At 36.7% G+C, this 9,306-nt stretch overlaps 1 protein-coding gene across 3 annotated transcripts in view; it reads left to right on the top strand.

The window, feature by feature from the left end:
* JADE3 (jade family PHD finger 3) overlaps positions 1 to 9,306 on the top strand; it is a 193,385-nt gene that overhangs the window by 4,535 nt on the left and 179,544 nt on the right. The window lies entirely within an intron of this gene.

Here is a 9,306-nt window from a genome sequence, read left to right as displayed (position 1 = left end):
AAAGGATAATGATGAGCCTCCATCACAGTTGAAATAGGCAAAAGAGTCAATTAAGATAAAGAATACATGCTGTTGTAGGGACCCTACAAACAGAGCATTCTGACCTTGTGATTAGATACCATTTCCTTTCTTCTCATCACCTATGTTTTGGCTCAAGTGTAGTCCAACCTAAACTTAGGGGCCCTGTGTTAAAGAGTATTGACTTTTTTCTCATCCCTCCTGCCTCCAGAGTGCCATCCTTGGTCATATATAATGTTCAAGGAAGAAGGAAGTCTAGATTTTTATCTCTTACTAAATAGCTGTGTATTTTTTGATCAAATCCTTTTCTTAAAAGCCTCTGGTGTCTCGTTTGAAGAGCAAAAAGATCCCTTCCCAATTTAAAATTCCTATGGTTCTGCTCCCCTTTTAGCCAGTGTATTCCCTTTGCCTTCAGATATGGGTCAAAATTGAACTTAAGATAGGGGTGTGTTTTGGAAGTGAGTAGAAAGTTAATTAGCGAGAAATTATAGGTAGAAATTGGTCTTGTTTTTGGTGGCAAACATTGATTCCACAATTTATGGCACAAATGACTAAACTGAGATAGTAGATTATAGGACAGTACTCAGGACTGAGAACAGTACTGAAAAAGTGAGGTTTTTTTTTCCCCCCGTCAGCCTGTACCAAGGAAATTCTACTTGTAGCCCAAGACTTAGCAAATAACACAGATTTGAAAGCTATTAAATTCTGCTACTCAAAGAACACACTTCATCGATGAGTGTGCTGATAAGAAAACAAATTGTTACAATATAACAGTCGAACAACATTTTTTTTTAAAAGTACATCTTTGGGGGAGGCTGACAGCGCCAGGGTGGACACCAGAACAAATTCAGAGTTTGAAAAGCCGTGACTGAAGTTTGGAGCCACCAAACGTGCCATATCAAGCTTCTTGAATAGTTTATTTCACATCAGAGCAAGTCACACTTACTGATATCAGTAAGACAAGATCACAAGCAAAAGAATATAGTAGCTCTTGCTTCAGCCCTAATGCATATAAAAATCTTTTGATGTGAAAACTGTATTCCTGGAAAGCAATGGGTTTTACAAAATTGAATAGAATAATTAATGGGAAAAATAGGTTTCTATTCTTGGGAAGGATAAACTTGTGTGTTATGAAAGGGGGAAAATGAATTTTTAAAAAGCCTTGTCATAATTGTGGGAATCACTGATTCTTTTATACCTTATCCAAGGGGTACGTCACTTTTCCAGGTCCCCATTTGTTCCCTTCCATTTTTCATTTTCTCATTCCCAGTTTGAGGTTATACGGTAAATACTGTGATCAGGAAATTTATGATATAAAATCTCCACAGAGGGGAGCGGGGGGTAGCACCAAGGGTCCTGGTGGGGGCACAGTCAGTGGATTTTACACCTGGACTGAGCAGGCAGGTCCCTGTGAAGTTAGCTAGTCTGCCGTGCATTGCAACTTGTTTTGATGTTCCATACATGCAGGGAGTTGTATCACCAACATGAAGTATTCAAACTTTGTCAATAGAAGTCTGAACTGGATATTTGTACACAGCAAGTGGTGGCAGGATGACTGAGTGGCTTATGTAAGACTACAGGGTGGATTGTGCAGAAGAAATGAAGACATGTTACTAGAATCATAGAACTAGAAAAAGCCATGGAGCTGATCAGGTCCAAACTCCTCGTTTCACAGCCAAGCCCAAAGAGGTGAAGGGATAAGGACACAGTGACATACTTGTTCAGAAAGAGAGTGACTTTGCTTCTGGGAAACAGCTGCAGGGGCTGCCAGCCCATTCTGTCAGTCAGCTAGCATTTATTCAATTCTTACTATATGCCAAGGACTACATTAAACAGTGGAAATATAAATAAAAGTCAAAAGAAAGACAATGTCTGACCTCAAGAAGTTTACACTCTAATGGGAAAAACAGATAACAGGAAGCTGGAAAGAGGATGGGATAGACATATGTAAGCCTTTAGGCAAGACAGGAAGTCCTGAGTGCAGTCTGGAGAAGAATGAAGGCATGGCTGACCTGGACACTCCACTTAAATGGAGACTTTAGGAAGAGCGAACCGAACAGAGGCATCATAGCATGGTTCATTTTGAGCAGGAGTTCTTAACTTTTATTGTTTCATGAATCTATTTGGCAGTCTGGGGATGCGCCTCGTCCAAATGTTTTTAAATGCCTAAAATAAAATACATAGAACTACAAAGGAAATGAATTATATAAAAAAGTTATCAAAATATTAAAAAAAGTTCACAGACCCCAAATTAAAAGCCCCCTAATTTATTTTTATATGATGTTTTATTGCCCCCCTGATTATATGTCAAAACAATTTTTTAACATTTGAAAAAAGTATTGAATTTAAAATTCTATCTCTTCCTCCCTTCTCTACCCCCTCTGTGAGACATGTTAAAGCAGTCTGATATAATTCATACCTGTGGAATCATGTAAAACATTTACATATTAGTCATTTTGTACAAGAAGACGAAGTAAAATTTAAAAAAAAGAATGTGAAAAACAGCATGCTTCAGTCTGTATTCAAACATCAGTTCTTTCTCTGGAGGTGGATGGTATGCTTCGTCATTAGTCCTTTGGGATTGTTTTGGATCATGGTATTGCTGAGAACAGCCACGTCATTCACAATTTTTCATTTTACAGTATTGCTATTACTATGTATGACCAAGGACCCCTAATTTAGAGACACAAGGTTGTGAGTAGACTGGTGAGGCCAAGAAGCAGAAATAGTGGTCCCCTAGAAATTCCCTGGTTCTGTAAACCTAACCAGAAGAAAATTGTCTTTATGTTTGTGGAGGGTGGAAAGAGGCAGCTGTGGCTGAGCTTTTCAGCCTGCTGGATAACCAGATTGTCACTCTAATCATCTCCAAGTGGGATTGGCTACATGTATATATAATTTCATAATATTCTTCGGTAAGTTTACATTTAAAATACATTTATATAAATTGGTATATAATGTATCAAGTAGCTTTCACTTTGTTATAATGTTAGAACCAAACTGCTTTTCTGTTCTTCCTCCTTCTTGTGACCAAATTCTAGTGGTTAGGAAGCTTTCAGGGCAGCTCCAGCCAGCCTCTTTACTCCTTTCTTTAAAAAAAAGAAATCTAGACCGCCACCTCATAAAACCTGAACAGCTTAATAGGTCATTTCCCCTTGAGTGATCTACCCTGGCAGAGACAAAATTTCCTGCCTCTTCCATTAACTTAGATGATGAGTTGGGGTGGCAATGACTAAAGCTAGTTCTGCAGGACATTTTGAAAATGTAGTTTAATTATATTATGACTTGCTTTTTAGGCTACACAATAAAGCAACTCATCCTAACTCTGGCAAACACTAAGAGCCTGGGATTGGCAGAAAGTAGTGACTGGGAACCCAAGTTGTTTATCCTGGTCAGAAATGGAAATATCAAGTGTCAGACTTTGGTTAGCATAAGTAGTGATGAAGTTTCTTCACTTACTAATTAGGGATTTTGTTCTGTCTTTAATGTTCATTAAAGAAGGGAGGACTCATGCTTCTCATTTACTTAGGGTCTTTGTTGTTGTCAATGGTGCTTTTTGGCATCTTTGGTACCTTTTTTGGTGCACAGAGCAAAATTTCTTTCTTCATCTGTAATTAATATGTACAACAATTATATTAATTTGACAGGTATATAGAAAATCAACAACAAAGCCCTTAGGCTACTTTTGGTAAGAGCCTATTTAAAAGATGCTATTTATAAATATTGTGTATTCATGAACTTATATGAACATAGTATTCACGAAATACTATGGATAATTCAGTGATTAAGAGCTTCCTCTTTTTCTCTTGAGTCAAATGATGATGTATCAGTTTAAACAGGACATTTGACCTTGAGAGTTTTATACACATGCATCAGAAAGAAATAGTCCATTTGACTTTGTGTTCCAATCATGTATTAAAAAGCAGGATAATATGAATTGACTTAGTTGATTATTTTTGTTGGTACAGGATTGTTCCAGTTTCTATAATTAAACTAAAACTCTGTGTCTATAACTAAAAACAAATATTACAGTCCTGGAATGCATACAATTGGCAGCTCCTTATCACTCCTTAATAGAGATTTCTAAAGTTGTATGGTTTAAAAACAATCCTGAAACATCATGGACAATGGTAAAAGCACTGGCCTTCGAATCCAGAGAGTGCTGGTGAGAAGACCTGGCTTCAAATCCATGTTTTGTTCTTGTCTGAATTTGGGAAAGTCATTTAAACTCTATTGACCTCAATTTCTTCATTAAGAGAGTTGGACTAGGTAGTTACTAAGGTTTTTTCCAATTCTAAATCTAAATCTGTATTCCTAAAACATGTATTTGAGGCTGCAACTAATTAGGCACATAACCCTATGCATATCACTTAAGCTCTCTTGGCCTATTTTCTCATCTTTAAAATAGGAATGATCTTGGTATTAGGGGTGTGTGTGTGTGTGTGTGTGTGTGTGTGTGTGTGTGTGTGTGTGTGTGGTGATCAAGTAGGATATTTCCTGTGAGAGAACTATATAATGGTAAAGGGTTAGACATATATAAACTATTATCATTATTTGGTCAGGAATCCTACCATATTTTCAGTACGAAGTTCAGTAATCTTAAAATGATTAAGAAAATGTTTAGGTACTAGCAACAATGGCCACTAACCTTTGCCATGTGTCTTTACTCACAAAGGTCTGCAGATGGGTTTCTTTAACTGTAGAGTTCACTGTCAGATTCTGGAGAATGTAAATGCCATATAGGATTTAAGGAGATAAAATGTACCTGGTGACGTCTCATTTTTAGGAAACCTATTACCAAGAAATTCTTTATGGGCATATTTAAAATTGGATGCTGGGAAGCTGACCTGGTGACCTTTTGGTATAATGTTCTCTTTTAGATAGTTTTTTGTGGTAGACTCAATCAACCAACAAGTAGTTATTAATGACCTACTATGTTCTAGATACTGTTTTAAGTATACAATAGGGATACGGATATAGAACTGAGATAGCCCTTGCCCTCATAGTAGAAAGCTGGAATCCCAGTTTCCTTTCTTCCAAATCAAAAAACAAGACTATGCTCTTGTCCAATGCTGTCAACCATCTAAGTTTCCCAGAAGCACTTCAGAGTGCCTCTAATTTTAACATTATGAATCCTAATTTGATAAATAATTGGATTTCAATATGAAAGGGTACCTAACATCGTGGTTCTGCATCAGCCATTCCCACATATATTGCACTCACTTCATGCTGACACAATGAAGCCCAATGATCTGTAACTGAGTATATACAGCCTTCCGGAAACAGCACTGGAAGGTGCTATAGTGGGAAGATTACTGGCCTAGGAATCGTGAGAACCAACTTTTCCTAAGTAATTTAAGATCGTACATTGGCCCCCATCTGTCTGGGAAACTTCAGCAGACCACTTTTTCCTGCGTCCACCTTTCTGAGTCTCTGTTTCCTCAAATGGGGAGGTGGGACCGGGTGATCTTTAAAGTTTCTTCTGGTTCCGATATGACTGGGAGATCTGAGAGACCTGAATTTTAGGGTCTAGTTCTTTCCACTTAACCACCTACTAACCCCTCACTAATTAATAGGTAATGGACACCAAAGCGTGTTATTCTTTGTCTATCCTACACAGTTAACATGTTTATATACAGCTTGCTATCTTCTTCACCTAACTATATATAATATGGATGTCCACATCAATGGTGAGTTCCTTGTTGGTACTATTTCTGTATTACATTGTCCTGGGTGCATAGATACTCTAGCAAGCAGCTTTTTATTCTCGTACTGCTATTAAATAATTAAGTGGCTTTGAGCAAATTTTTTTAAACCTCTTTGGGCCTCAGTTTCTTCCTCTGTAGAATAATGGGATTGGACATAGTAATATCAAACTGAAATAGAAACGGTAGGCCACTAAACTGTATATAACTCTGAAGGTTGCATATTGACAATTTTAAAATGTATTATTATCTTTTATGATATTTTTATTTATTTTGTTAAATATTTCCCAATTACATTTTAAGCTGATTCCTTGCTGCACATTGTTTTTGACTCCTCTGGACTAGAAGATTTTCAAGGCCCCTTCCAGCTCTAATTTCTATGATTCCATGATGTATTGACCTTACATATCTCACATGATATGATATGGCAAAATACACTCCCTCCATCTTCCCCTAACCTTGAGAGGTTATGATGCTCAAATTTTAAAATGCTTGTAATTATGTACAAAATGTAAAAATCCATCATAGACATTTTAAGAAATCACCATTTGAGCTCTTAGAAACATTTCCATTTCTACCTAGAAAAAATAAACTAGGCCAGTGTTTCCCAAGCTAATTTGTCCATAGAACATTTTGGGCCCTCAGATATATTGATAAAATTTGCACGTGCTGTTCTGGGGGCATTCTCTGCCTCTATATTAAGAGGGATGCTGGGGAAATGTTGAGGCAAAATAGAGAAGTTCATTTTAATCCTAAAAAATGTGCACATAATAAGGATTTTAAAATAGATACATAATTTCATACTTAGTTAATTGCAGGAGAAACATTAATGTGGAAATTTAGACTTCTTATGAAAAAAGGTAGGGTTCTGTTTTGTACAGTTTGGGAAATGCTGAACTGGGATTTCTTTGTTGTTGTTTTAAGCTTGTAAACAGATGTGTGATTTACTGGACTATTATATTCTATTTTATATTCACAGTTACACTGTCTTTGATGTCTCTCAACATTCTCTAAATTAAGCCTAAAGTTCTTTAGCAGGCCATAATGTCATATAGGTGTTTTCAATTAAAAAAAATAAATAGAATTGTGTGCATAGTCTTTCTTAATCCTGTATACCATGATAGAAATGTTTTGCATCACTGCACAGCATGACTTTAGATGTTAATTTTTAGATATGTAAACTATTTATAGTGATAGGTAGAGCTATTATAATCCATGGTGTATTTCTAGCAATTGTAGAAATCAGTGCTTACACAAGATGGTCTATTGTCTCCACGATGGAGATTCTATATTCCAGACATTTGGGAGGTCCCTTCCCCCTCTTAAGTCTCTTCACAGAGAATTAGCGTTTGAAAAACTGAAATATGCTTCTATGTATATTCACTGAATGCGAGTCATCAGATATTAACATTTTAATACAGCCTTTACCTTTACCCTAACAAACAGCTCAGAGGCATAGTATGTTATAGAAGAACAAAATTAGACACAACTGGGGTTAAGGATGAATTGGCAGTATTTGATTTTGTTGGTTACATGTATAGTGCTGAAGTTACCCATGAAAGTTGTTTTTAAGGCATGTATTCTCTTTCCAGTTGGAGCCCTAAAAAATCCAGAATTCTACATAGTAATTTAGGTTGTTTTATAAATACCTTACCTTATTATATTGTACTTGGAATTACCTGAACTGCCTAGCATCTGGCATTGAGGCTTTAATGTTTAATGTGGCAACCAGCTGCGGAATTTTATAGCAAGAAGTCTAACACCCATGTATTTGCTGGTTATAGCTCTATAATTACAGAGCAATCTATTGTTTGCCCCGCTTTCCTCTCGCACTCTCTTTTTAAATTGAATTCATTTCCACACCCTTGAGAGTAGTGGAGCTTATGGCATTTCAGAGATCCTCTTTTGTAGAGGTGAATAATATAGGGTTTGGGTGGGAGCTGTGCTACAGGAACAGGTAGCTTGGTTTTCCACCTCCCATAGAGGAGTATTCAGGATATTTGATTTAGGAAGTGGAAGGAAACTCGGCTTGTTCCAGGTGCCTGCATAAGTCAGCAGAAGGGAAGCTGATAAATTCATGATTTTTTTTTAGCAGTTTATTGAAACCCGTTCTTCTAGAAAACGTGTCTTTGCTTGTCATAAGCTGTCAGATTTTGTCTTAAGAAATTTGGAATAAATTTTTTTGAGAAACATTTAACATTTTTCACAGGACCACCTGTGAGTAAAGATGATAATTAAAAAAAAAGCAACAAGGAAATCTAAGTTTGTGTCTTACCTTCTTATCTTGTCCATATCTTTGATGTTAATTAAAGGCGAACCAATGCACTTATTTGCCATCTTCAGTTGGATGTTACATGACAGTGCTGTGTTTTTTGCTGGCTGTACAAATTAGATGAGGAAATGGTTTATAATAAAGAAGTGATCCCTGGTTTTATCATTGTTGTTAATAGAATTCCAGAATCTCAGGGGGACCATCAAATTAGAGATGGATTAGAGAAATTAGAGAAGCTTCTTCTAGTATAATAGAATGCTAGAACTATGAGACACTTTAGTAATCATTTGGTTCAACTGAGGAATCAGAAATCTAGAGAGGTTATTTTGATAGTGCTGTTTTTCATACCACTTGCTTTCTTAACAGAGGCAAAATATTTGATTTTAAAGATATGTCCATCAACATGCAAGACAGCTTGAGTACAAAAATGATAATTTATTATATCTTTGCTTCTCCCTGGGTTTGGAAAGCCTTGGATGGGCTTGTGTAGGGTATGGATGGAAAGAGTATTTTTCCTTTAGGTCTGAAAATAATAGCTAATTTGTTACTACTTTGTGTCTCCCATTTCTTTCAGGGGAGGAGAATTTTTCTTTTGTCCTTAAATTTCAATGACCTCATTGCTTTTGCTTTTTTTCTGAAGGGCTTGTACATGCTGAGAATCATGAACATGCTTATTAGTGTTGAATTGGCATACATAGGAGTTGCTCACTCAGTCCCTATCATAGGATGAATAACCTATTTAGGTGTAGTTTATAATATTTGTAGGTTGGACAAGGGCTTCTGGGGCCATCCTTCAAAATCTGCAGTGCTTAGAAGAAAATTGCATTATTCTAGTGTGCAATTGGGGAGATTCTGGTTTGTGAATACAGCTTTGGGTGGCTTTATTAGAAGGCTTCTTGTTTATGATTCTCTTAGAGATAAACGGTGTCTTGATGTGTATGAGTTGAGTTCTTATATTCTAGAACTCAAGAGAATTCTTTCCCTATATCTCTAAGTAGGTAGAGAGAGTGGTGGAGGTGAAAGTGTGCGGCGGGTTACCGTGTTTATGTGTTTATAACCCTGACGCTTCTCTCATCCCACAGCAGGATTTACAATGCAGCACCTGGAAGCCAGCAGCAATGATGAATGACCAGTATCATCATCTAAAGTTTAAAGGGATATTAGAAGTATTCGAGTCAAATAGATGAAGAAAACTAAGTCCCAGGGAAGTGAATTAACTTGCCAAAGGTCGGACAAGTTAAGGAGCCAGGCTAAGATTCAGATTCCAAATTCGTTGTTCTTTCCATTACAACTAGGAATAGCATTTGAACTTGC

Source organism: Petaurus breviceps, unplaced genomic scaffold (assembly GCF_028583685.1).
Source record: "Petaurus breviceps papuanus isolate PSGF00001 unplaced genomic scaffold, PetGlider_PUasm1.0 90849, whole genome shotgun sequence".
Taxonomy (NCBI): Eukaryota; Metazoa; Chordata; class Mammalia; order Diprotodontia; family Petauridae; genus Petaurus; species Petaurus breviceps.
The sequence above is the reverse complement of the archived record's forward strand: the minus strand, read 5'-3'. Positions and strand labels throughout refer to the sequence as shown.